This window comes from Bos grunniens, chromosome 19 (assembly GCF_055505025.1).
Source record: "Bos grunniens cultivar Pamir isolate PY7600 chromosome 19, Bosgru_T2T1.0, whole genome shotgun sequence".
Lineage (NCBI taxonomy): Eukaryota > Metazoa > Chordata > Mammalia > Artiodactyla > Bovidae > Bos > Bos grunniens.
In genome coordinates, this window is record NC_141183.1 from 56380808 (window position 1) to 56407500 (window position 26693).

Consider the following 26693-nt stretch of genomic DNA (forward strand, 5'->3'; position numbering starts at 1 on the left):
ACAAAGTTGCTTACACAACCTTATTTCAAGACTTATAAAGCTACAATAATCAAGATATGGTACTGGTATAAGGATTGCTGTATATATAAAGACAAAGGCATAAGGATAGACATATAGGAGACTGAAGCAGCATAGAGAGCCCAGAAATGGCCTCAACATATATGGTCAGTTGGTTTTTCACCAAGGGTCAAGATAATTCAATAGAGAAAAATTATTTTTTCAACATTCTTTTGAAACAATGGGTGATGGCACAATGGGATATACATATGCAAAAAAGAACCTAACTCCTACTTCATATCATATATACAAATTAACTTGAAATAGATCATCGACCTAACTTTGAAAGCTAAAACTAAAACTTCTAGAAGGAAACATAAGAGAAAATCTTTGTGAACTTGAATAAGACAATGATTTCTTAGAGGAGCTCCAAAAAGCACAAACCATAAAATAAATTGATAAATTGGACTTAATGAAAATTAAAGACTTCTGCTCTTTGACATATTATGGCCTGGACCTGTGAATAGCCAAGCTGTAAGGCAAGAGTGAGAGTAGCCTGGACAATGCACGTCCAAAATGGCAAGAATAACCTACAGAGAGTGGAGTCTGTTCAGATTTATTTCAAAACTACCTGTTTCCTGGGCTTTGGCTGCTTGCTCAAGCAGAGAGCTGTGGCCGCTGCTTATGCCCCCAGCCCCCAGCTGTCACAAGTGAAGGGCGGGTCCATCATGCTTGTTGTGACAGTAGCTTCAAAAGCTCTGACCCAACTAGACCCACGGAGGGAGGCTCCAGCCTCAATCACGGCTACAATGAAGGACTGGGTAACATTATCCAGATATGGAAAAGCTGGATCATGAGAGACAGGAGACTGGGAGCATCCAGCAGATAGTTTCCTCTCCATTCCTTCCCTGTGGACTGTTTTGAAGGCTTCTTGGAAGCAGTCACCAGCAAACAAACAGCCATATGTGTTTTCTTGTGATGTTTTGGCTAGTTCAGCTACAAACCACCTGTATTTGTTCCCCCTCATTCTTTGGCTCATTTTCTTTTATTCCTTCAAGTCTGATGCCCTCAGGTTGCATCTGTCAGTACCAGATAGAATATTTGCAATTGACTCTGCCTCAGGCTTTGTTTTCATAGGCTGAGACAAAATATAATAACAATCCTATGAGGAAATTATAGGACCACTGGGACGTCCCTGGTGGCTCAGATGGTAAAGCGTCTGCCTACAATGCAGGAGACCCGGGTTCCATCCCTGGGTCAGGAAGACCCCCTGGAGAAGGAAATGGCAACCCACTCTAGTACTCTTGCCTGGAAAATCCCATGGACGGAGGAACCTTGTGGGCTACAGTCCATGGGGTTGCAAAGAGTTGGACATGACTGAGCAACTTCACTTTCACTTTCATGAGGAAATCAGCACTACTAATACATCATCATTTTAAAAACAAGAAAACTGAGGCCCAGAGAGGTGAGGTAATTTGTCCAAGATCCTATAGCTAGTAAATGGAGGAGGTAGAATTGGAACGCTGACTCTAAACCTCCTGCTCTTAGCAACTCTGCTATTTTTCTGGTCTGGCTGCCTATCAGCTTCTTAGACCTTGATTCTGAAGACAAGATCTTGCCCTCATTATGAGTTCTGGCATGTCCAGAGTCCCTGTCTCATAGGCGCTTGGTTGTGGAGCTTTCTTGTTGTATTTGTACTGTGAAAAATGAACTGAGCCAGTTTGAATGAAGAGCGGTGGTAAAACAAAGCATATTAGAAACAGGAATTCTAGCCACTTCTGACAGCTGGGTAGACAGATACATTTAGTGAAGGGGACATTTCTGACTGGGACAAGATTGCTCTTCAGGCTGTGAGGTGAACTAGGGACCTTTAGACGCCAGCCTGCCTGTCACTAGACAGAAAAGTATGACCCCTTCCCCCATTCTCTGCTGCTCAACATGACGAGTATGTCTTCAGTTGCTAACGTGTGGCCGATTCTATTACACTGACGGTATATAACAGGGTGGAAGCATCCTTTTCAGTTCCTGTGCATTTTTCAAAAAATAATATATTCAGTTATTCAGTGATAAGTTTTTAAAAGTCAGCTGTGACTTCACAGCAAGAAGAAGACTGATTTTTGAAGTTTGAAAGTATATTTATGAGGCAGAAAGTGAAAAGACAATACTGATTCTATAGTTCAGTAAATCCTTATGGATAATCTACTTCGTAACCTATGTACCCTATGTCAGACCCTTATTCAGAGGTGAACACGTAGGGTCCTCACAGGGTAACCAGTTGGCTTGCTTTGCCTGGGACTGAGTGGTTTCCCTGGTTGCAGGACTTACAGTGCTAAAACTAGAAGAGTCCTGGGCAATTTGAAACAGGTTGATTGACCTACCTGTACCCCAAGGGGCTCATAGGCTAAGAATGAAGGCAGTTATACAAGTATATGCAGCTATGAAATAGTGTGACATGTGAAATTATGTAAGAATAATATATTTTACTTCCCTGGCACCTTCTCTGATACAGTCACTGTTTAGAATAATAATATATGTATCAGTTCATTGAATCCCACAATAGCCCTGTGAAATAAGGACTATTCTCATCCTCACTCGACATAGAAATTGAGGCAGTACTAAGGCACAGATCTAGGTTTCAGACCCAGGAAATAAGGGTCTGTATCTGATAAGTTAATGTCTAGACACTGGTCTCAAATGTCTAAAAGGCCAAGAAGTAGCAAAAGGAATAAGTGATTAACTTTGTGGGTGACAGAAGGTGGTTATGGGAGAAGGGGGTATGGGGAAAGGGGTTAGAGAAGGTGGTGCCCAAGCAGGAATGTAGGAAGGAAAGGAAAAGGCATTCTTGGCAGGCTGGGTCAGGTTAGGACATGGAGATGTGAACCATCACGGTGTTGCTGCTAGATCAGTGTCTATAGGAGCTCTGATGGGAGTTTTCTGGGCTCTGACATGGTCAGTGGTACATTTCACCCACTGTTCCAGGACCTTGAGAAAGAAGCCAGGAGAAGTCATAGGCTCGGGTCATCAAGGACTTCACATGCCACGCTAAGCAGCACAGATTTCAACTTGTTCATAATAGGAATCGCTAGAGGATTTTATGGAGAAGGCAATGGCACCCCACTCCAGTACTCTTGCCTGGAAAATCCCATGGACGGAGGGGCCTGGTAGGCTGCAGTCCATGGGGTCGCTAGGAGTCAGACACGACTGAGCGATTCCACTTTATTTTTTCACTTTCATGCATTGGAGAAGGAAATGGCAACCCACTCCAGTGTTCTTGCCTGGAGAATCCCAGGGACGGGGGAGTCTGGTGGGCTGCCGTCTCTGGGGTCGCACAGAGTCGGACACGACTGAAGCGACTTAGCAGCAGCAGCAGAGGATTTTAAGACAAAGCTGATGCTTGCACTTTTAGAGAATTTCTCTGGAGGCATCCAGAAGGGGAGAGGGTGGTGATAGGACAAGTGAAAACCAAGGTCTTGAAGAAGCCCCCCGGGAGCCGGTGACTTCAGCTACAGTGTGTGGCAGAAGAGATGGAGAGGGCTGGGCAGGTTAAACATGCGAAGAAGATAGAACGAACCAAGCATGGTGAGTGATTGGACGGAAAGGCCAAGGAATTAGGAAATTGACTTCTATGTTCTCTGCTTGGCTAGCTAGGTACATAGGCCTTCCACCAATAATTAAAAAAAAAAAAAGAACACAGGAGGAAAAGTGGATTTAAAGAAGGAAGATGGCGAGTCCAGCTTTCCACAGTGTGACTCTCAAGGGCCTAGAGGAAGTCTAGATGATACTGTCTAATCCAAGCATTTCACTAAAAAGTGAGGCAGCGTGTACTAAGGGCTACTTAGTTTTCTGTTCAAGAGTGAAATAATAATTATGAAGGAACCTCTTGGAGACAGGTATAAAATAGATAGAAAGCAATAGAATTAATATAATATTAATGTAGCATTCTTTGGGTTTCCCCTGAGGTACAAAATATTTAATACATTCATTTAAATACATTTAACACATACATTTAAAATATTTAATACATTCATTTATGGTAAGATATCAGTGACTGGGCCTTCCCAGGTGGCGCTAGTGGTAAAGAACCCACTTGCCAATGCAGGAGATATTAGACATGCAGGTTTGATCCCTGGGTTGGGAAGATTCCCCTAGAGGAGGGCATGGCAACCCACTCCAGTATTCTTGCCTGGAGAATCCCCATGGACAGAGAAGCCTGGCGGGCTACAGTCTATGGGGTTGCAAAGAGTTGGAGACAACTGAAGGGATTTCATATGCATGTGGATCAGTGGCTTAACTTATTATCTGTCCTAAGAAAGAGGAGAGTGAAAAAGTTGGCTTAAAGCTCAACATTCAGAAAACGAAGATCATGGCCTCTGGTCCCATCACTTCATGGCAAATAGATGGGGAAACAGTGGAAACAGTGTCAGACTTTATTTTTTTGGGGTCCAAAATCACTGCAGATGGTGATTGAAGCCATGAAATTAAAAGACGCTTACTCCTTGGAAGGAAAGTTATGACCAACCTAGATAGCATATTCAAAAGTAGAGACATTATTTTGCCAACAGAGGTCCGTCTAGTCAATGCTATGCTTTTTCCAGTGGTCATGTATGGGTGTGAGAGTTGGGACTGTGAAGAAAGCTGAGAACCGAAGAATTGATACTTTTGAGCTGTGGTGTTGGAGAAGACCCTTGAGAGTCCCTTGGACTGCAAGGAGATCCAACCAGTCCATTTTAATCCATTCTAAAGGGGATCAGTCCTGGGTATTCATTGGAAGGACTGTTGCTAAAGCTGAAACTCCAATATTTTGGCCACCCTATGTGAAGAGTTGACTCATTGGAAAAGACCCTGATGGTGGGAGGGATTGGGGGCAGGAGGAGAAGGGGATGACAGAGGATGAGATGGCTGGATGGCATCACTGACTCGATGGACGTGAGTTTGAGTAAACTCTGGGAGTTGGTGATGGACAGGGAGGCCTGGCGTGCTGCGATTCATGGGGTCACAAAGAGTCGGACATGACTGAGCGACTGAACTGAACTGAACTGAAGAAATATCTGTGTTTCATAAAGGACAGCAATGCTTAACTGAATCCCAGATAAAATAATTTCATTTATTTTAGTCCTGGAGATGGATTTTTTTTTTTTTTGAGAAGATGAACCTTCTAGAACACCTCAAATCATAATACATTTGCAGCTGCTAATTCCATGTACATAGGTACAGGGGTAATTTGAACATCTTAAAGTTGTCATAAATTCATTACATGGAGTTCTTTCATCCTTGAATTAACTCTCCCGAAGTAGTCACATTTGTTTATTTCAAACATTTAAGACCTTCAGTATCTTGTTATCCAAGTATAGAAAATCAGTTATTACTGTGCAATATAATGAAAAAATTATTTACATGAGCAATTTATTTGAATTTTAAGTTTTTAAAAAATGCCATTTTTCATCTCTATGCTCCCCTTCCAATGCTCTAAGTGTAATCTCTGTTAGATGAGGGAGGGGGCATGCATCTCCTCGTCCCCACGTAAACTCTCATCTGTAGGATTTTGGTACACAGGCTCTGGATTAAAGCGCATTAATGGTGATCTTGATTGCCTATTGCATCCTTTAACAAGAAAGATTTAAGTAGTAACTCATAGATACATTAATTGACCCTAGTGTGTCTTCTTTGAAACAACTAGGAATGGAAACAGTGGAGGAATAGAGATTCAGGGAGAGTAAATGAATTCTCGAAGACACACACTTCACTGGGGAAATAACCAAAAGGGACTGGCTTTCCTGACATCTCTAGCCACTAAACAATGCTGTCTCCCTCCTGTTAGGATGCCATCATTTGCTGAAACAGCCAAATCATGCAGGAGAATGACCCTGTTCTTATGACTGAGTAGCCTGGGGATACTTTCTACTAGGCAAAAGGCCACCCATCTCTCAGATTTCTTAACTTTGCTTTGTATTTAGAGAAACATGCTGTTCACTGTTCCAACATCATCCATCCTTGTCAGCACTCAAGGCCACAGCTTCATCTGAACAGCCAGTGATATACTGCAGAGAGAATGCACCAAAGACATCAAACTCTGTATGACATTTATGTAGACTCTGAGTCCACCAGAAATGGATTGATGATGCCATAAAGTCTTGCAGTAGCCAGGCAAACAAAAGACTAAGGAGAGATAGTGGTGGTGGTGATGGTAGGAAAAACAATAATTTTCTCCATTCACTTTCCCCCTCTGCAGAAATTCGTTTATGTCTTATTTAGAACATGAGAAAATTAAATGAGTACAGGGATTTTGGAGGCCCAGCACAGAAGCAAACTCAGTCTTGTCAGTGGTACTTCCAGCCGCCTTGGCTGGGCCAACAACCAGCATGGGTAACAGGGCACTCAAAATATTCCACTTTCAAACTTAAGACTTCCTTCCAACTATATATATTCATGGAATAAAAGACTTAAGAAACATGGGTGTAGAAGTGGCAGTGATCAGGCAAGGGTTTGCATGCATGTTCACTGTGTCCCCTTGGCAGGTGTCCTCAACATCCAATCATGATGTTATTTATGATCATGCCAACCCAGGATGGACAGAATGCTAACATTCTGCTCTGGATGTCCAGCCTGCGCACTGGATTAAAGACAGCAATGTGCCTAGATTTGTATTCAGGATTATCAGCGTGATGGGATCCATCTTTTCCTGATCCCACAGGTATTTTGTAGGTACTCAGGAACCCCAGTCGGAGAAGGCAATGGCACCCCACTCCAGTACTCTCGCCTGGAACATCCCATGGATGGAGGAGCCTGGAAGGCTGCAGTCCATAGGGTCGCTGAGGGTCAGGCACGACTGAGCGACTTCACTTTCACTTTTCACTTTCCTGCATTGGAGAAGGAAATGGCAACCCACTCCAGTGTTCTTGCCTGGAGAATCCCAGGGACAGGGGAGCCTGGTGGGCTGCCGTCTATGGGGTCACACAGAGTCGGACACGACTGAAGTGACTTAGCAGCAGCAGGAGCAGCAGCAAGAACACCAGTGGAAAATGATCTCACACAACAAAAGAACAGCATATTTTTTGTAGCTAATGCTAATCAGTTATGCAAGCACAAAATATCCTTAAGCTTGCTACAAACAAAATGCCCAGTTATCAGAAATGGGGCTTCCCTATCCCCATTTTTACCTATTCACATAAACATGCATGCGTTATTGCAGAACCACTGTGTACGGCCTGTGTGTAATCTTCATGGGCTGCCTGCAGCTAACTTTGGAAGACGCAAATTTTTTTTTTACATCATTTAAACCATAGCAACACGTACATATTTTGAAAATAATCAGTAACTAAAAAAGCCTCACATTCACATGAAGAAAGACAACAATAAATTGGACTTACCAGTTTAGGTTGTTTGAGGCAGCAGAGGAGCAAGTTGCTGGTAATTGTCCAGTGCTTTCATTCAATAAATCACATTGGCTCTGCTTTCTCCTGTGGCTCAGCCTCTGCGCAAAGCAAGCAAACCTCCTTCCTATTCTGTGTAAAGAGTGAAATGCAAGGAGGATCACTACAGGCAAGAGCCGAAGTCATGATCACTAAGGTATCTCAAGGCAAAATAAAAGAGCCAGTGATGTACAGAGAGAGGATGGGGGAAGGAAACAGCTTGGCTCAGAATCTAGGTGTATTCTCAGGACTGCAGCCCCGGGAAGGATTGATTTCTCAAGCCCTTGTGCACGTAGTGAAAGGGTACTATGACTCCTGTGCACCTTTAGCCTATTGTAACTGTGAGGTCCATTAGGAATGGCCCACGGGGAAAATAAGCTTCATGGCAAACGAGACTGAATCGGAAAAGATTGTTACTCAAGGATGAGCAAAGGGGCGATGAGGCAGCCAGTGAGCTTTGCCCTGTACGAACTGCAGGGGAAGAAATGTCGCCTGGCATCCTGGAGCCCTTCCAGCAGTCTGTGACTGCAAATGGTCCACAGCCTCCTGGGGCCAGATACCCTCTTACGCCCACAGCTGCTTGGGACCAGAAGCCACAGGTGGCAGCCGTATCCTCTCACCTCGTGGCACATGAGCAATCCTTCTCCTAGTAGGAACAAGGGGCATCTTTAGAAAGGTCCCAATCCCCCTGGGGCTGCTCAACCAATGCCAGTTTTTGTCTGAGCTGGGTCTGAGAAAGTAATCAACAGACTTGGGACTTAGGACACCTAAAGTCTCAGTTTTTAGGAAGAAGATTCCAGTGCTTTCATTACAGACACATCTGGATGCACCTGGCTCCCTTCACGGGGTTATGCGTTATGCGACGAGTAAGACATACAGAATGGATTTCCTAGAAAGCCACTTATGCAGGCATTTTTCATATTTCTCTCTGAAATAAAATGGCAAATGACCTCCACAGGCTGCTTATTATGTTTAGGGAGGCATTGTTGATTGAGAGCACATGTGAATATGCACACACACTCACACATATACACACATAGATACACACACACACGTCCCTAGCAACAGCACTGAAAATCTTTCTAAAGCTCTATTCAGATTCTGTTTCTGCCAAATGAAAGCTTAGCTTCTGTAATGACTTTAGAAATAATTTTGGACCCTTTTCCTAGGCACTGACACTGGCCTGTGATTTATACCTGGAGCTCAATTAACTCCCCTATTTCGAATGTGACTTTGTAACAAACCAGGAGAAAGTCTCTTGGTTATAAGCAAGAGGGTGGAGTGTTAATATATGTCCTGGTTATCAATTAGAATCCTGGGAGTGGCATCTTGTATTCTTGAAAGTCTTCCCGCTTTATAGAGACCGCACCTCATCCTGGCAGCTTAGTCATCCCCAACAAGTAGTTGTTCTGGGGCTGAGATCCGAGATAAGGCTCAGTGACATAAAACCTGGGTGTCCAAAGGGGGAGTTTAGTTTGGCTTTGCACAATTGTACTTTTTTCTCATTTGAAAGGGAAAGTTTCTCTCTGGATTTCTTTCTCTTTTTCTCTTCTTGAACTTATTTGTCCATGGAGGCATTGACAGAAATAATCTAGTTTGGGAATATGCATGCCCTTGAGGTTGAGAAGGCTAATTTTTTCATCAAGGATTAAAAAAGAGTCAGGCTACCCTCTCACAGCTTAAACCTAAGTGATTGCCAGGTAAAACTTTACCCTTATCTCTAGGAAGGCTTTGATTTTTGATGCAGATTGACTTAAATTCCATCTGCTGGGGTAAACCAGGTGACTCTCAGTAATTCTCCTGAGGTTAGGGGCTGCCTCCCAGGGGTCATTAGTTCAATCTGCTATGCAAAACTAAGTGGGTGATGCCTCCTATACTAGTGCTGCCGCTTTTTGGAGCAAACACTTGAGACTGAGTCTATTGAAAAGGAGAACCATTCATCCATTCATTTCTTAATCCACTCTTCAACAGACATTTATTATTACTTAGTAGGCTAGATGCACTATGCCAAATATGTAATGTTATGAAAAAATTATCAATAAATAATAACCCCCATCATACTTTCACAAAATTCTCCCTAGTCTGGCTCTGACTGTCCCTCTAGCCTAATTTCTCGTTACCTTCCTACTTGCCCTTCATGCTGTAACTTTTTTGAATATCTTTCAAGTCCTTGGACATGCAATGCTGTCTCTTCACTCCAGAATTCTGCATATGATTTTCTTCTGTCTGAATGCTCAGTCCCTTTTGTCTGGCTAACTAATGTACGGTTTGAGTCTCAATTCAAGCATCATCTCTCAGGGATAGTTTTCTAGTCCCTGAGCTTTTAGGATTCCTACTCTGTAGTCCTATAGCACTTTATACCCTCCCATCATTATATCCATCACAATTTTTTTTTTTTTTTTTGCATTTTGTTTGACATCAATCATTCCCATTTACTGTAAGAGTTTAAATACAAAGTCTTTTATTCACTGCTCCATCGCGAGTGTCTTGCAGAGTTCCTGGCCTATAGAAGGTGTTCAAAAAATACTTAGAGAGTGTTTTGTTGAAGCACTTAGCATGTATTTATTGAATGATGAATAAGCCATCTCAAAGAATAACAGGGGTCTCAGAACTGAAAGGAACCCTAAAGTTCACTTAGTACGTGTAATTTTTCTTGCCAAGTGGCCATCATTGAATGCTTGTCTTTTCTGACTATTCCGTCTCCATTAGTCCAATCACACATTTACTTTGTCCCATACCACCTCCAGCACTTTCACAGCATGTTCTTGCTTTTTGTTCTCCAGCTGTTTCCGGGAGTTTGTCTCATCCCTACAAACTGGTATTCTCCATAACACCTAACAAAAGCCTGCAATTATTTGATGCTGATTCATTTAACAACAAACATCTGAACAGAGAGTTAAGTGATCATAGTCCCTCTTTGGGAAGGTTATTCTGGTACTGGGGGGGAAGGATGGGTTGGACCAGTCAGACCTAATAATGACCAGAGCCCAGAGATAGCATTTTTTGTTGTTGTTGTTTTTTTTTTTTGAATCCCATAATGATTTTATTTTCTAAATATTCTGTTTCATACTCTATTCAATAGTCTCTTCCCTGTAGGTGTTGTACATGCGCCTCCATGTATACAGATCAGCACATTCAATTAATTAACAAACATGAGTTCCTTTCTAACTCTGCCTGCTCTTTGATTTTCTTTCTTTTTTTTTTTTTTTTTAAGCAGCCTTGCTCTTTCTTGGGCTTCTTGCCACTTGCCCTGGTGGCTCACCTGGTAAAGGATCTGTCTGCAATGTGGAAGACCTGGGTTCAATCCCTGGGTTGGGAAGATCCCCTGGAGAAGGGCATGGCTACTGACTCCAGTATTCTGGCCTGGAGAACTCCATGGACTGTATAGTCCATAGGGTCACAAAGATTTGGACACGACCGAGTGACTTTCATGTACTCTTACTTTTCCTCTCCCTCTCCTCCATCGCCCCACCCTCCATATCATGAAATCAGAGTTCTCATTTGGAACACTGAGAATGTTTGGTCCATACTCAGCACTTCCCCTCCACCCAGTTCCACCCCCACAGTTAGTTCACTTGCTTAGGTCATTCATGAGTGTGTCTCACTGATTAAAGCTCCTTTCAAGACAAGGATTGCATTTTACTTATTTAAAAAAATTTTTCCCTCCAGCCCTTACCCTGCCTGGCCCAGTGTCTTATAGATAGTAAATGCTCAATAAATATTTTTTTCAATAAATATTAAGAAAGAAAAGTGCTTATTATGTGCAAAGATTTGGATGGAACATTATGGTGAGGAAGGCTACCAAGATGAATGAGATACCTTTTGAAAGATAGGAGAGATCTATTTAGTGAGGGAGATGTGACTTATAATACAGGGCAGAATTAAATACATGTCGTAAAAGTATGAGCAATGTGCTAAGGGAACAGAACAATTATTACTTCCTTCTGGGATACATAGGGAAGATTTACAGAGAAGGTTGCATTAAACTGGATCTGGAGGAATGAAAACCTCCAGACATTGGAAAGAAGAGAAAGGAATGGAGACAATGCACAGAATTCCTGGAATATTTGAGGATTGACAAGTAGTCCAGTTGGGCTGGGTAAGTGGTAATGGGAGGACCTAATGGAATTTAAGTTTCAAAAGTAGGCAGGGGCTAAAGACTGTGTTAAAGAGTTTGGACTTTAGGTACAGTTGACAGAGATTTGAGCAGGAGAATATCAGTGCAGTTGACTAAAGATCCTTCTGGTCTAGCCATCATGGGCCATGAACTAAAGTGGTAAGAATCTGTAAGCAGGAAGACATTGCTGTTGAGGGTCTGTGAGTGTACAAATTAGGAGATGAACACGGGACATTCTTTGGAGGTAGAGCTTATAGAATTTGTCAGTGGTACAGGTGGAGGAAGTGAGATGGTGAAAGAAGTTGAGTTTTAACTTGCATGATGGCAGATCATGATGGCATTACTCAATCCCAGTAATCAAACATAGAAATAACTTAGGCATTCACGTAATGTTCTGAGCACCTTTTGAAGACAGAGAAGAGAGCAGGAGACCAAGTCCTTGGAGTCAGATGAATGTGCCTAGGTGGCTTTGAAGAAGCCATTCAGCCACAGATAAAGTTGCAGGCACTAGTGGTAAAGAACCCGCATGCCAATGCAGGAGACATAAGAGACATGGGTTCGATCCTTGGGTCAGCATGGCAACCCACTCAAGTATTCTTGCCTGGAGAATCCCATGAACAGAGGAGACTTGCGGGATACAGTCCACAGGGTCACGAAGAGTCAGCAACAACAGAAGTGACTTAGCACACATGCCTGCAAAGATCCAGGGCCATTTGCAAGGAGACGGGTGTAGAATTTCCCTTGAAAGAAGATTTCCCAATTAAATGTGAGGGTTTGCAATTTCCCATCTCTGAATTATTTACAGTGGAAAGAACCCTGGTTTGGGGTGTGGACTCTGAGCTTGAGCCATGGAGCTTTCCTCATCAGCTGTGTGACCTTGGGCAAGTTACTTTCTATTGTGAGGTCTCATTTTTCCCACTTGTAAAATGAGGGAGCTGGGCCAGTTAAATTCAAAGGTTCCTTTTAGTACTATACTGGTCTCTGATTTGTGAAGTACCACGTTTAGAATTTCAGAACACTTGTGAAATTAGTCCAAAACCCACCAACATCAGAGGCGACTGATGTCCAGTCTCTCCTGCAAAAGCATGCCCATATTTTGAGAATGTCCATTGCCAATACACATCTGCCCTGCGGTTAATTCCATGTGGTTTGTTTGTAAGACATAAATTTAAATTGATCACTTTTTGATGATCATTTTCTAACAATTTTTCACTCTTTTTTTTTTTTTCCCCAGCAAAGAATTTTTTAAGGGGGTACCTTTTCACCAGAGTCTCAAAATTAAATTATGGGAAGAAAGCAGCAGTCCCTTACTGTGGTCAGCAAAGAGTTTGGCCAGCCTACTTCCGCTCCCTAATCTCCTGACCTTCCTTAGGGCGCGGCTGCTCAGTAACGGCTCTGATTCTTTTTTCAAAAATAAAATGTGCTACTTATCGAAAGCTGCTAAAAAGGAGACAAAAAAAAAAAAATAGGAAAAGAAAACTAACACCCCAGGGTGTATCTGAACATGCTTATTATGTGTGAAGTTGTTAGTAATGAATGTGAAACTCTTCCTCCTCCTCCCTCTCAATTTCTAAGCCCCAAAGAAAAAAGAAAAAGGGATGGGGGAGGGCATTGGCTATTCAATCCCAAGCAGACCTTTTCAAAAGGTGCAAACTGTTCATAGGCATGGTATTTCTTGATTATTTTGTTTTAAGCACCAGTTGACCTTTCAGACTAAAAGTAAAGGTCCTCAAATATCCTGAGATACCCTCTTTTGGTTTTTTTTTTTTTTTTTTTCTCTCTAAGTCTTGGAAACTAGACTCATGACATTCAAAAAGACTCTTCAAAAAGAGATGGTCCGTATGACTTCTAGTGTGATTTGATGACAGGGTGTTTATCTGAACTAATCATGTGAGATTTTCCAGCGTTGCATTTTTGAGAAATGGGATTCTCTTAAGGAGGTTACAAACACTTCACTGAAAGCTTTCCAAGAACGGCTTCATTCGGCCTCTCAGCAGCCTCTCGCTGGGCTGTAGCACCAATGTGATAATCAGGGTCCTGCTTCTGAAAAGTCTTCTTGTTCTGGCTGCCACCCTCCTTTCAGTCATCATTAGAATTCTCCAGCTATGAATCCCCTATTGTCTGTGTGAGCCCAGGATCCCCCCACACCATGCAGAGGCAGGAATGTGAACCTCCTGGATCTGACTCTAAGTCTCCACCTTATCCAGCAGGTCACAAAGCCCCATTTATACACAACTCCAAAGTTTTTATCATAATTCTTTATCTGCTCAGCCCCATATATCCTCTAGGGCAGTCCAGAGACATTTGGTAATGAAGCTCATTTATCCTCATTTTCTCAATTGGCACACTTAAAGTTCTAATATTTATGTTCACACTGTCCTAATTTTGAATGTCAAAGATACTATACTAGACAAGCAGCATTGCTGAAGGATAATTGAACCACACAGAAGAATTCGCCAGAGTCGGATACATGATGTGGTTTGTAATATTACCAATCCCTGCATCAGAAATAGTTACTTTTAATAACTCTGTGAAAAATAATAATAAATGCTGCCATTTATCAAATGCCTCCTGTGTGTTATGCAGCATTATCACTGAATCCTCACACAAAGAGGATTATCCACTTTTTCCTGATGAGGAAACTAGAGTTCAGAGAGATCAATTAACTTGTTTATGTGCTGAGGGGCTGAGCTGGGACTCAACCCAGATCTCTGATTGCAAAGCTCATGACATTTTTACCTCATTTCTACCTCACTCCTTTGCCTCTTACCAGAAATATAATTTGTGAGTTGTTTTAAATTAGTATAACATACTTATTTTTTTTAACTCACAAATACATGAAGAATTATGAACTTAGGGCTGTTAAAATGTTTTGGCCAACTGAGTAATGAGATCTGCTCTGATAAACATTAATTAGCACAACACCACATCAGAGTAGGATTTTGTGGCATATATTTCACCTATCAATAGGTGGCAGCATTCACCTAAATCTCTCCAAGAGGAATTAGCACAGGTTACTTCTCCTTACAACCACCCCCAAGACCATCTACCTTCCTTGATATACTGTATTTTATCATAAAGAAAAGCATTTACAGTAAATTGGTTGCTAAATGGATCTTGATCATGCCTCTGTGTAGTGAGATTTGGGCTATAAAGAGGTTGTTGGGGAGGATGATGAACCATCTCAGAAACACTGGGAATCCTCTCCATTCACAACTTTCATTTCTGCTAATTCTCTGGGGAGATCTTTTGTTTGCAATTCAAAGCCAAAGGCATTTTTGTGTCTTTACTTCCTCTAAGAATGTTGTGTAGAATCCTCAAATAATTTTAAAATGTTGATACTGTTTATGCACTTATAATTCAGTGAAAGAATTTGTTTAGATCAGGACAATAAAGCGACTTTCAGAATATATGATTTCAAAACCTTGTGTACATGTATACCTACCCATGAAATCATATCACTCTTTATCAGGAAGCATGGAAACCAGAGTCCATAAGGACTTGTATAAGGATTCAGCATACAAGTTAAAGTAGTCAAGCTGATAAATCAAAATACTGAAAGATACATGACTTCTTTGGAGAAGGAAGTGGCAACTCACTCCAGTATTCTTGCCTGGGAAGGGGGCCTGGTGGGCTGCAGTCCATGGGGTTGCAGAGTCAGACAAGACTTAGCGAATAAACAATAAGAAGATGACTTCTGAGTTATAAGTATGCTCTTTTTCCACTTTCTCCTATTCTCTGTTGTATTCTTTTTCGCCTCCTATTTTTTTTTTTTAAAGAAAATCTTAATATGAAAACATGTAGTTAAATGTATTAGCATAGAATCTGTTTCTACTTTGCAGCTGCCAATAAGACTCTGTATAGTAGGATTTACTTTTATGAAGTCAAGAAAGCAGGTGTGGTAGTAGAAACAAAGATAAGCTGCCCTACTTTTATGCTGACTTCTCCATTTTCATTTGGGATACTTGGGACTGATCATCATCGATGATGACTGGAAAGCACTTAGAAATTAGATAAGACAAAGAGTCCTAACTCTGAGAAATAAGAAGTTGACTCCAGTAAGATTCTAAAGAAGAACAGAATTTCTCAAAAGAATTCAGATTGGAAAGTAGAAGACCTTGGAGACGGCACGTTAACCCTTTTTTTTTATGTTCCCCAAATGGAATAAGCATCTTTCTCTTCTGTCTCTGTGGCATCTGTAGCTATTTTAGTGCTGTTAGCACAGTTTAACTTTCTTAGAGTCACTTGGGTCTCTTCTTTCCTTACTGTATTGAGATCTCCAAGAGGGCAGGGCTCAGATGTGCCTGACATTTGGGTCACTGAGTCATGTCTCTGAGCTCAACCTGTGTATGGTAAATGATGTTCGATACATCTATGTTTAATTCAACTGAATTAAATAGAACTCAGAGGAATGTAGTTTATACTTTGCTGTTGTGGTTCAGTCACCAAATCGTGTCCGACTCTTTGCGGCCCCATGGTTGCAGCATGCCAGGCCTTCCTGTTCTTTACCATCTCCCAGAGTTTTCCCAAGTTCTTGTCCAATTTTATCCTTTGTCCTTAATTTAAAGAAAAATTGCAGCGAGGGTGTTGGATACTACCCATGGGTCACATTCTTATTTCTCCTGTAGTTCTTTCATTTCAGGACAGCATTGGTAAGTGACTGTCAAAGCCCACCACATCTTTGGAACCATTAATTAACTAATTTTACATCATTGGCAAGACCGCTATATTTTGTAGAATACAGTCGTGGCCATAGAAAGGTTAAATGCAGAGGCAGGTAAAAAGGTCATTACAAAGGACATGAAGTGACCCACATCTAGTGTGTCATTTCAATCACTAATGTTTCCTGCCTTTGTGGTTTGGTGACCCAACCTGCTCTAAAAAGCGGAACAGTACAATGCTGTTTCCAAATGGCAGCTATCATTGTTTCCCATATTAGGACAAAGCTAAGTGCAAGGGTAGGCTTTCATTTTGAAAAGCTACAAAATTACATTCCACTTATTAAGCGTATCAGGAGAGATTGCCATACTCGGGAAATGAATTACCCAGCTGAATATCACAGGCATAATGAAGACATCAGCAGCAACAGTGTAGCTGTAGATTGTCTGATTGTATGTTGACTGTTCTGGCCATTCAGGGATACCCCAGGCAGGAAGTTGTTGTCATATTGTCCACCACATTCCTAGCCTTGTCCACAGCCTTGGTGATAAACCTGCTCTTGGAAGCACAGGGGAAAACAATACAAATAACAAACCAGAAAGAGAATCCTCTTATTCCTGGCAAGGGTGGAATCTCTCTCCTCCTGCAGGCCCAATCTGTCATCTTCTTAAAAAAATGATCATGACAAAGAGTGTAAGTTTAGTTCTGATTTTCCAAATAGTGCTTCACAATGGGCTTTAGTTTGTTAACTTCAAAATCAGCAACAGTCTAGCAAGAAAGCCAACTACGTGGTTGGAATTCACACTTTTCGTATGAGTCAAAGAGGAAGGCATGCTGAATTGTTGTTCCTTTCTGCAGAACAGTCTGAGCAGGTTGGTATGTAGTGTCTCTTGACATCAGCTAGAATCTTCTGAAAGATTATCTTGCCCCCCACTCCTTTTTAAAACCAAACAACCCTTTCAACTTTCTTCTCTAATAATTGAAGGGGTTAAACTAGAATATCTTGAAGGGCACTTCTGACTCTAACATCTCATGATATCAAAAGACCTCTGAGAGCACTTTGCACATGCTGCTGCAAAGATAAATTGCTTTATTTCCACTCAGCTACTTTTGGTCTGTACTGGAAATACAGTCGTTGCTCTGTATCTGTATTCACAGGAGATTGTTCCATGACGCCCCCCACCCAGTGCTCCAGTCCCTTATATAAATGGTATGCTGCTGCTAAGTCACTCCAGTTGTGTCGCACTCTACGCGATCCCACAGACGGCAGTCCACCAGGCTCCCCCGTCCCTGGGATTTTCCAGCAAGAACACTGGAGTGGGTTGCCATTTCCTTCTCCAAAGCATGAAAGTGAAAAGTGAAAGTGAAGTCGCTCAGTCGTGTCCGACTCTTAGCGACCCCATGGACTGCAGCCTACCAGGCTCCTCCGTCCATGGGATTTTGCAGGTGAGAGTACTGGAGTGGCTTGCCATTGCCTGCTCTGATAAATGGTATAGTATTTGCATATAACCTATGAGTGGGTTTCCCTGGTGATGGTAAAGAATCTGCCTACCATGCGGGAACTGCAGGAGATGTGGGTTTGATCCCTAGGTTTGAGAGGTATTGTGTCCCCTGGAGGAGGACACGGCACCCCACTCCAGTATTCTTGCCTGGAGAATCCCATGGACAGAGGAGCCTGGCGGGCTACAGTCCATGGGGTCGCAAAGAGTTGGACATGACTGAAGGGACTTACATGGCACAACACAACCTATGAACATCCTTCTGTATACCTTATATCCCCTCTAGATAGTTTATAATATTGAATACAATGTAAATGCTATGTAAATAGTTGCTGGTTCATGCCAAATTTGTTTGCTTTTCAGACCTTTTTGAAATTTTTTTCCTGAGTATTTTTCATTAGTGCTTCCTTGAATCCACAGATGCAGAGCCCACAAATATGGAGAGTCTACTGTATGTTCTAATGCTGCAGAATTTATATAGGTGAACTTTCTTTCCCTACAGTACAATGTAATTTTGCTTGTAACACATGTGTTCTTTATCAGGAATATTTGTTTTTAAAAAATGATGTAGATGTCCTTCCTTTATTAATAGAGCCCTGTATTTATTCACATTTTCTTTGGAGAAAGTCAACAAGATGTTGCTGTTGATAGGGCTGATGCTTTTGTATGCGTTTACCACACTGCATGGGAGCATTTGATCCTCTGATTATCCTGGGTCCTCACTCACTGAAGAATGATTTGCATGAGTAATAGTTGGTAGTTTTGGTGGTCAATCAAGCCACAGAGGAAATTCTCCTTCCACCTTCATTTATTTTTTTCTCCTGAATGCCAGCCAAAAATGGAGTTTCATAAAATCATATTTCAAAACTAGAAATATTTCTGTTTGGAGTTTGAGTCTTATTAAGTTGAATTCTAGGTGCCTGTGACCAAATTTCATAACAGGTCCTCTTATCCTTGGTTAGCTGATAAATAAATGAACCTCTGAAGAGGCCTGCCCTCTTTTACAGGCTGCTTTCTCCATCTCATTTTCAGTCTGTGTGTTCCTTAGATGATAGCTGCATGGATGCCTTGGGATCCAGTCCTCACCAGATTGCCCATCTGCCTATCTCTACAAGGAATACCTCCCAGCTTGACAAATGGTTTATTTTGATAATTTCATGATACCACATCTTCAGAGAGAAGACAGAAGTCTTTGTAATTAATCACAAAGAGTTGAGAATTCAAAATAGAAATGGAAAGGAAAAGTGAAGACCTAAATTTTATTTGCTCATTCAAACATGATAATGAAGACCTATAGCTGCAGGACAGGACCCATAAATGATGAAGGCACTACACTGCCATGTAAACCCTGGACTGTAAACGCCACTTTAACCATTAAAACTACACTTAGCAAAAAGGAAAAACTTCTTTCCCTTTTTTCTAAAAATGCCAGATCAAGTTTGCTGTGCAAATGTTGGAGCTTCTGACCCATAGTGCTAAAGAGGTATTTAATGAAGAAGAAAGACAAACAGGAAAAAATAAAAGTAAAGTTAAAGAATTTGTAATAATACTTTAAAAGAAGGCTTTAAGGATTCATCTTGTTAAAATTTAGCCTCATCTCTATTATTCCCATTTTCTCTTTACAAATGTTGGCACAGCCCTTTTATTTCTGGCCTAGTTCTGTCTTCCGTCTTCTGTCCCATTTCCCTTTCTTTACTGTGTCCCAGACTCTGAAATCCCATGAGAGCAGACGCAGGAGGGGCCAAATGAGGTGCCCTGGCCACTTTGTAAGTTTGCTCAGCAGAGCTTTTTTAAGGACTACATATGCCAAGTACTCAATGTAATTCTTCTGTGGCATTGTCAAACCTACCGGATACACCTCGCAGGAGAGCAAAGGCATTGAATGGAATTAGAGGCTCAATGGCTTATTCACTTCATTCATTATTTAGGGGGAAAATCCAAGACTTTGCTCCGAGAGGATTAAAAGGACTGCAACAGGCGCCTTCCGTCTGCGCTGCCAATCTAACTAGGATAGTCTCCACTTGGTTTGAAAGGGAGGTCACAAAGTCCCACTTATTTCTCAGATCCTCAACACTCAAACTCAGCATATCAAATACAGCCAGAGCTATTAACAGTCATTCAGTCTCACTGCTCCTTCAGTGATTTACCTTCAGCATCAAAGTGGGCATTTTTCGTATAGTCCAGTTCTCAAATACATTTACTTCTTAAATTAAAACACACATACACCACACTACATATTCTCCTTTAGATACATGAGTGAGAAAATCAAGAACTTAAAAGCATTTACACTTCATCAGCCAAATATAAATTTAGTGCAATGTGACATGTGGGTGGAAGAAATTGTGGCTATTTTAGCTGATTAAAACTACATAGACTGAAGAGAGTTACATGCAGGCCAGTGACACACACTTGCTCTTGAACAAGAAGAGCTAATTTTGGGTTTGGCAGCACTGAGTAGTTGAGGCTGCAAGTAGATTGCTGCCTGAGATGGCATCGGACATCACACAAGGACCCCAGAATTAGCGTGCAATGGTTTGAGTTCTGTTTGAAAAAGACACTGCTGCATTCAGGTAACTTAAAATCATTCCCACATCTGTACCTTCTTCTACCAAACCTTGTCAAATAGGCCCTCATGTGCTGTAGACTGGTACAGATAAAGAAAGCTGAGGTCAGGGATCTGATATATAAAAAAAATTACAGTACTTGGGAAATGAAATACCAGTCAGATTCAGGAAATGTGGCTAAAAAATTTGTTTGCTAATTTTTAGCTATGAATCTTTGGCAAGTGACTTGACTTCAGACTCAATTTTCTTGTCTATAAAATGGAATTAATAGTAGTTCCCCTGCTAAAGGCTTGAATAGACACATCAAAACAGAAGATATACAAATAGCCAATAAGCATGTGGAAGCGTGCTCAACTTGACGAATCAACAGAGAATTGCAAAACAAAACCACACTGAGATACCAGTTTACAGCTACTACAGTGGTGAACATCAAATGCTAGTGAGGATGGTAAGGAATAAACTGAATGCATTTGGATTGCTGAAGGGAGTGTAAAATGGTATAACAATTTTGGAGAACTGTTTGGCAGTTTCTCATAAATATAATGTATAAGAAAATATAATATAAGTCAAATATAATATACTTTTGACTCTACTATTCTACCTTGGTTTTTATCTGAAAGAGAAGAAAATAAATATCTACAAAAAGAGTTGTATAGGACCATTTACAGTAACTTTGGTCAAAATAGCCAATCTGGAAACAGTCCAAAGATCATTAGTAGGACAACAGATCAACAGATTATTGCTTAGTCATCCTATGGGACGTTACTTGATAATGTGAGTGAATCTCAAAACTATTTTTTAATTTTGAGAGGATTTTTTTTGCTGATGCAATTATCATTGGACCTCTTAAAAGTATTTTACAGGTTATAATAATATTTGTATACATTTTTGATAAATCATTTTGAAATCCACATATTCATACATCTATAGGTGATGATTCAGAACAATTTTTTTCTGAAAAGATGTAGCTCTTTATAAAAATTGATGCTGTCTGAATTCAATTTTAAATGTACATAATTATAGACAATGACATTTTAATCTTTCCTCTGATATTTCCTATAACTTATGGAGGTCATTTAAGACACTAAAAGTGGCTTCATGGTTCATCTATTACTATATTTTAAACTTCCTTTCCTCATTAATAAGCAGATCATTTTTCATATGAAAATAATGCTCTTATGTTCAATGAAATGATCTTTGAATTTAATTTCTGTTTCTAGAAAAATAAGAGCAAAATAAAGTAAGCAAAAGTGAGAAGATAATAAAGATATGAGCAGAAGTCAATGAAATCGAAAATAGAAAAACATTAGAGAAAATCAATGAAACAAAGAGATGCTTCTTTGATAAGGTAAATAAAATTGATACCTCTATTGACAAAGAAAAAAATGACACTGGTTAACAGTATCAAGAATTAAATGGGGAACATTAGTGCTATTAAAAGAATAATAAAGAAATTGAAATCTTAGGCCAAGGTAGTTTCACAGGAGAATTTTACCAAATTATTAGAGAAGAATTAGTGCCAATATTATATAGTCTCTTTCAGAACACAGAAAGGAGAGAACACATCTCAATTCACTTTAAGAACTTAAAGTTACTCTGATGTAACCAAAGACAGTACCAACAAAATTAAATCACAAAATAGTCTCATAAATGTTTATGCAAAAATCATTAACCAAATGTTAGCATTCAAATCCAGCAATATATAAAAAGAATTAAACAACATGACCAAGTGGCATTTATTCAAGGCATGCAAGGCTGGCTCAATATTTGGAAATAAAACAGTATAATTCACCATATGAAGAAATTTAAAAAAATTCATGTGATCACATAAATTGATGCAGAAAAAAATATTAGACAAAATTCAACACTCATTTATGTTGGCAATTCTCAGAAAAAAATAGTTATGGGGGACATACTCAGCTTGGTAAAAAAACATCTACCAAGAAATGTATTGCTAACATTATATTACATACTGAAAGACTGAATTCAGTTCAATTCAGTTCAGTCACTCAGTCATGTCCGACTCTTGTGAAAGGCTGAATATTTCCCCCTGAAAAATTGACAGATCATCCAGACAGAAAATCAACACAGAAACACAGGCCTTAAATGACACATTAGACCAGATGGAATTAATTGATATTTATAGAGCATTCCATCCCAAAGCAGCAGTATACACATTCTTCTCAATTGCACAGGAACATTCTCAAGGATTGCTCACATGCTTGGCCACAAGGCGAACCTTGGTAAATGTAAGAAAATTGAAATCACATCAAGCATATTTTCTAACAACAATGGTATGAGATTAGAGATCAACTAAAAGAAAAAAAACTCTAAAAAATACAAATGGAGCCTAAACAACCAATGATCACTAAAGAAATCAGAGAAAAAATATACCTAGAGACAAATGAAAACAAAAGCACAGTGATCCAAAACCTAAGGGACCCAGCAAAAGCAGTTCTAAGAGGGAAATTTACGGCAACATAATCTCACCTCAGAAAATAAGAAAAAATGCAAACTACCTAACCTTGCACATAAAGGAACTAGAGAAAGGAACAAACAAAACCCAAAGTTAGTAGAAGGGAAGAAGTCATAAAGATCAGAGCAGAAATAAATGAAATAGAAATGAGGAAGATAATAGAAAAGATCAATGAGACTAAAAGCTGGTTCTTTGAAAAGATAAACAAAATGACAAACCTTTAGCCAGACTTATCAAGGGAGGAAAAAAAAGGAGAGGGCTCTATTCAATAAAATTAGAAATGAAAATGGAGAAGTTACAACAGACACTACAGAAATACAAAGGATCATAAAAGACTACTACAGGCAAATAGATGCCAATAAAATGACAACCTGGAAGAAAAGGACAAATTCTTAGAAAGGTACAATACCCCAAGACTGAACCAGGAAAAAATAAAAAATGTGAACAAAATCAATCATAAATATTGAAACTGAAACTGTGATTAAAAAGCTCAGAGCAAACAAAAGTCCAGGATGAGATGGCTTCACGGGCAAGATATATCAAACATTTGGAAAAGAATTAACACTTAGTCTTCTCCAAGTATTTGAAAACATTGCAGAGGAAGGAATACACCCGAACTCAGTGTATAAGGCCAACATCACTCTAACACAAAACCCAGGCAAAGATACCACAAAAAAGAAAATTACAGACCATATCACTGATGAACACAGATGCAAACACGCTCAGCAAAATACTGACAATCCAAACCCAACAACACTTTAAAGGGATCGAGCATCATGATGAAGTGGGATTTATCCCAGGGATGCAAAGATTTTTCAATGTCCACAAATCAATCAGTGTGATTGATTAATAAATTGAAGAATAAAATCCATATGATAATCTCAATAGATGTAGAAAAAGCTTTTGACAAAATCCAATACCCATTTATGATAAAAAAAAAAACTCTCCAGAAAGTGGGCATAGAGGAAACCTTCCTCAACATAATAAAGGACAGACCTACAGATAACATCATACTCAACAGTGACAACCGGAAAGCATTTCCTCTAAGATCAGAAACAAGATAAAGATGTTCACTTTTATTCAACATAGTTTTGTGAGTCCTAGTCACACGAATCAGAGAAAAAAAAGAAATAAAAGAAATCCAAATTGGAAAAGAAGAAGTAATAGTGTCACTGTTTGCAGATGATATGCTATATACATAGAAAATCTTAAAGGTGCTATTTTAAAACTACTAGAGCTTACAAATGAATTTGATAAGATGCAGGATACAAAATTAAAACACAGATATACGTTGCATTTCTATGCATTAACAACAAAAGATAGGAAAGAGAAATTAGAGAAACAATCCCATTTATCATCACATCAAAAAGAATAAAATGCCTAGGAATATACCTACCTAAGGAGACAAAAGACACATACTCAGAAAACTGTAAGATGCTGATGAAAGATATAAAAGACATCACAGATGGAAAGATACATTATGTTCTCAGACTGGAAGAATTGATATTGTCAAAATGACTTTATTTCCCAAGGAGTCTGCAGATTCCCTATGAAATTACTCTTGGTATTTTTCAGAGAACTAGAAAAAATTTCTAATTTTTATGGAAATACAAAAGACCCAACTGGCATGGCCAAAGCAATCTTGAGAAAGAAATACAGGGATGGAGGAATCAGGTTCTCTGACTTCAGACTATACTACAAAGCTATAGTCATGAAACAGTATGGTGCTAACACAGAAACAGAAGTGAAAATCAATGGAACAGGATAGGAAACCCCCAAAAAAGCCCATATGACCAATGAGTTCATAACAATGGAGGCAAGACTAATAAAATAAAGACAAGACAGTCTCTTCAATAAGTGCTGCTTGGATAATGACAGCTATGTAAAAAAAAAAAAGAAATTATAACTTTCTCTAGTCAGTTGTTTCATTTGCTATTTTTTTTCCCATTCTGAAGATTGTCTTTTCACCTTGCTTATAGTTTCATTTGCTGTGCAAAAGCTTTAAAGTTTAATTATATCCCACTTGTTTCTATTTCCATTACTCTAGGTTATAGAGGTTCTTGCTGTGGTTTATGTAAGTGTTCTGCCTATGTTTTCCTCAAGGAATTTTATATTTTTTGATCTTGCATTTAGGTCTTTAATCCATTTTGAATTTATCTTTGTGTATGGTGTTAGGAAGTGTTCTAATTTCATTCTTTTACATGTAGATGTCCTGTTTTCCCAGCACCATTTATTGGAGAGACTATCTTTGCTCCATTGTATATTCTTGCTGCCTTTGTCAAAAATAAGGTATCCTTAGTTGTGTGGGTTTATCTCTGGGCTTTCTCTTTTGTTCCATTGGTCTGTATTTCTATTTTTGTGCCAGTACCATACTGTCTTGATGATTATAGCTTTGTAGTATAGTCTGAAGTCAGGAATGTTGATTCCTCCAGCTCCATTCTTCTTTCTCAAGAGTGTTTTGGCTATTGGGGGGTCTTTGTGTTTCCATATGAATTTAAAATCTTTGTTCTAGTTCTGTGAAAAATGCCATTGGTAATTTGATAGGTATTGCATTGAATCTGTAGATTACATTTGATAGTATAGTCAGTTTCATAATATTGATTTTCCAATCCAGGAACATGGAATATCTCTTCATCCATTTATGTTATCTTTGATTTCTTTCATCAGTATCTTATAGTTTTCTGTATATAACTTTTTTGTCTCCTTAGGTAGGTTTATTCCTAGGTATTTCATTCTATTTGCTGCAATGGTAAATGGGATTGATTTCTTAATTTCTCTTTCTGATATTTAATTATTAATGTTTAGGGATGCAAGTGATTTCTGTGCATTGATTTTGTATCCTACCACTTTGCTAAATTCACTGATTAGCTCTATTAATTTTCTGATGATATCTTTAGGGTTTTCTACATATAGTAGAAACTGCATCTGCAAACAGTGAGAGTTTTACTTCTTCTTTTCCAATGTGGTTTCCTTTTATTTCTTTTTCTTCTCTGATTGCCATAGCTAGCACTTCCAAAACTATGTTGAATGATAGTGGTGAGAGTGGGTACCTTTGTCTTGTTCCTGATCTTAGAGGGAATGTTTTCAGTTTTCACCATTGAAAATAATGTCTGGTATGGGTTTATCATGTGAAAGTGAAGTCGCTCAGTCGTGTCCGACTCTTTGTGACCCTGTGGACTATAGCCCACCGGGGTCCTCCATCCATGGGATTCTCCAGGCAAGAACACTGGAGTGGGTTGCCATTTCCTTCTCCAGGGGATCTTCCCAACCCAGGGATCGAACCCAGGTCTCCCACATTTCAGGCAGATGCTTTAAGCTCTGAGCCACCAGGGAAGCATGGCTTTTATTATATTGAGGTAGGTTCCTTCTATACCTATTTTTTGAAAGATTTGTATCATAAATGGGTGGTGAATTTTGTCGAAAGCTTTTTCTGCATCTATTGAGATTATCATATATTTTTTATCTTTCATCTGTTAATTTGGTGTATCACATGGATTAATTTGTGTTTCTTGGTGAATCCTTGCATCCCTGGGGTAAACCCAACTTGATTATAGTGTATGAACCTTTTAATGTGTTGCTGAATTCCATTTGCTAGAATTTTGTTGAGGATTTTTACACCTATGTTCATCAGTGATATTGGCCTGTAATTTTCTTTTTCTTTTGTGTTGTCTTTGTCTGGCTTTGGAATCAGGGTGATGGTGGGGTCATAGAATGAGTTCGGAAATGTTCCTTCCTATGCTATGTTTTTGGAAGAGTTTTAGAAGGATAGGGATTAGTTCTTCTCTAAATGTTTGATAAAATTCACTTGTAAAGCTACCCAGCCCTGGGCTTTTGTTTTTTTGAGAAATTATTCATCATAGTGTCAATTTCAGTGCTTGTGATTAGACTCTTTATAATTTCTATTTCTTCCCAGTTCAGTCTTAGAAGATTGAACTTTTCTAAGAATCTGTCCATTTCTTCCAGGTTGTCCAT

At 39.7% G+C, this 26693-nt stretch overlaps 1 protein-coding gene across 3 annotated transcripts in view; it reads right to left on the reverse strand.

Annotated features, from left to right (window-relative positions):
* ANKFN1 (ankyrin repeat and fibronectin type III domain containing 1) overlaps positions 1–26693 on the reverse strand; it is a 480938-nt gene that overhangs the window by 182239 nt on the left and 272006 nt on the right. For all 3 annotated transcript variants that reach the window (XM_086355670.1, XM_086355668.1, XM_086355667.1), the window contains exon 3: positions 7365–7499. The gene's annotated coding sequence lies outside the window, so the exon portion shown is untranslated. The remainder of the gene's footprint in view (positions 1–7364; positions 7500–26693) is intronic.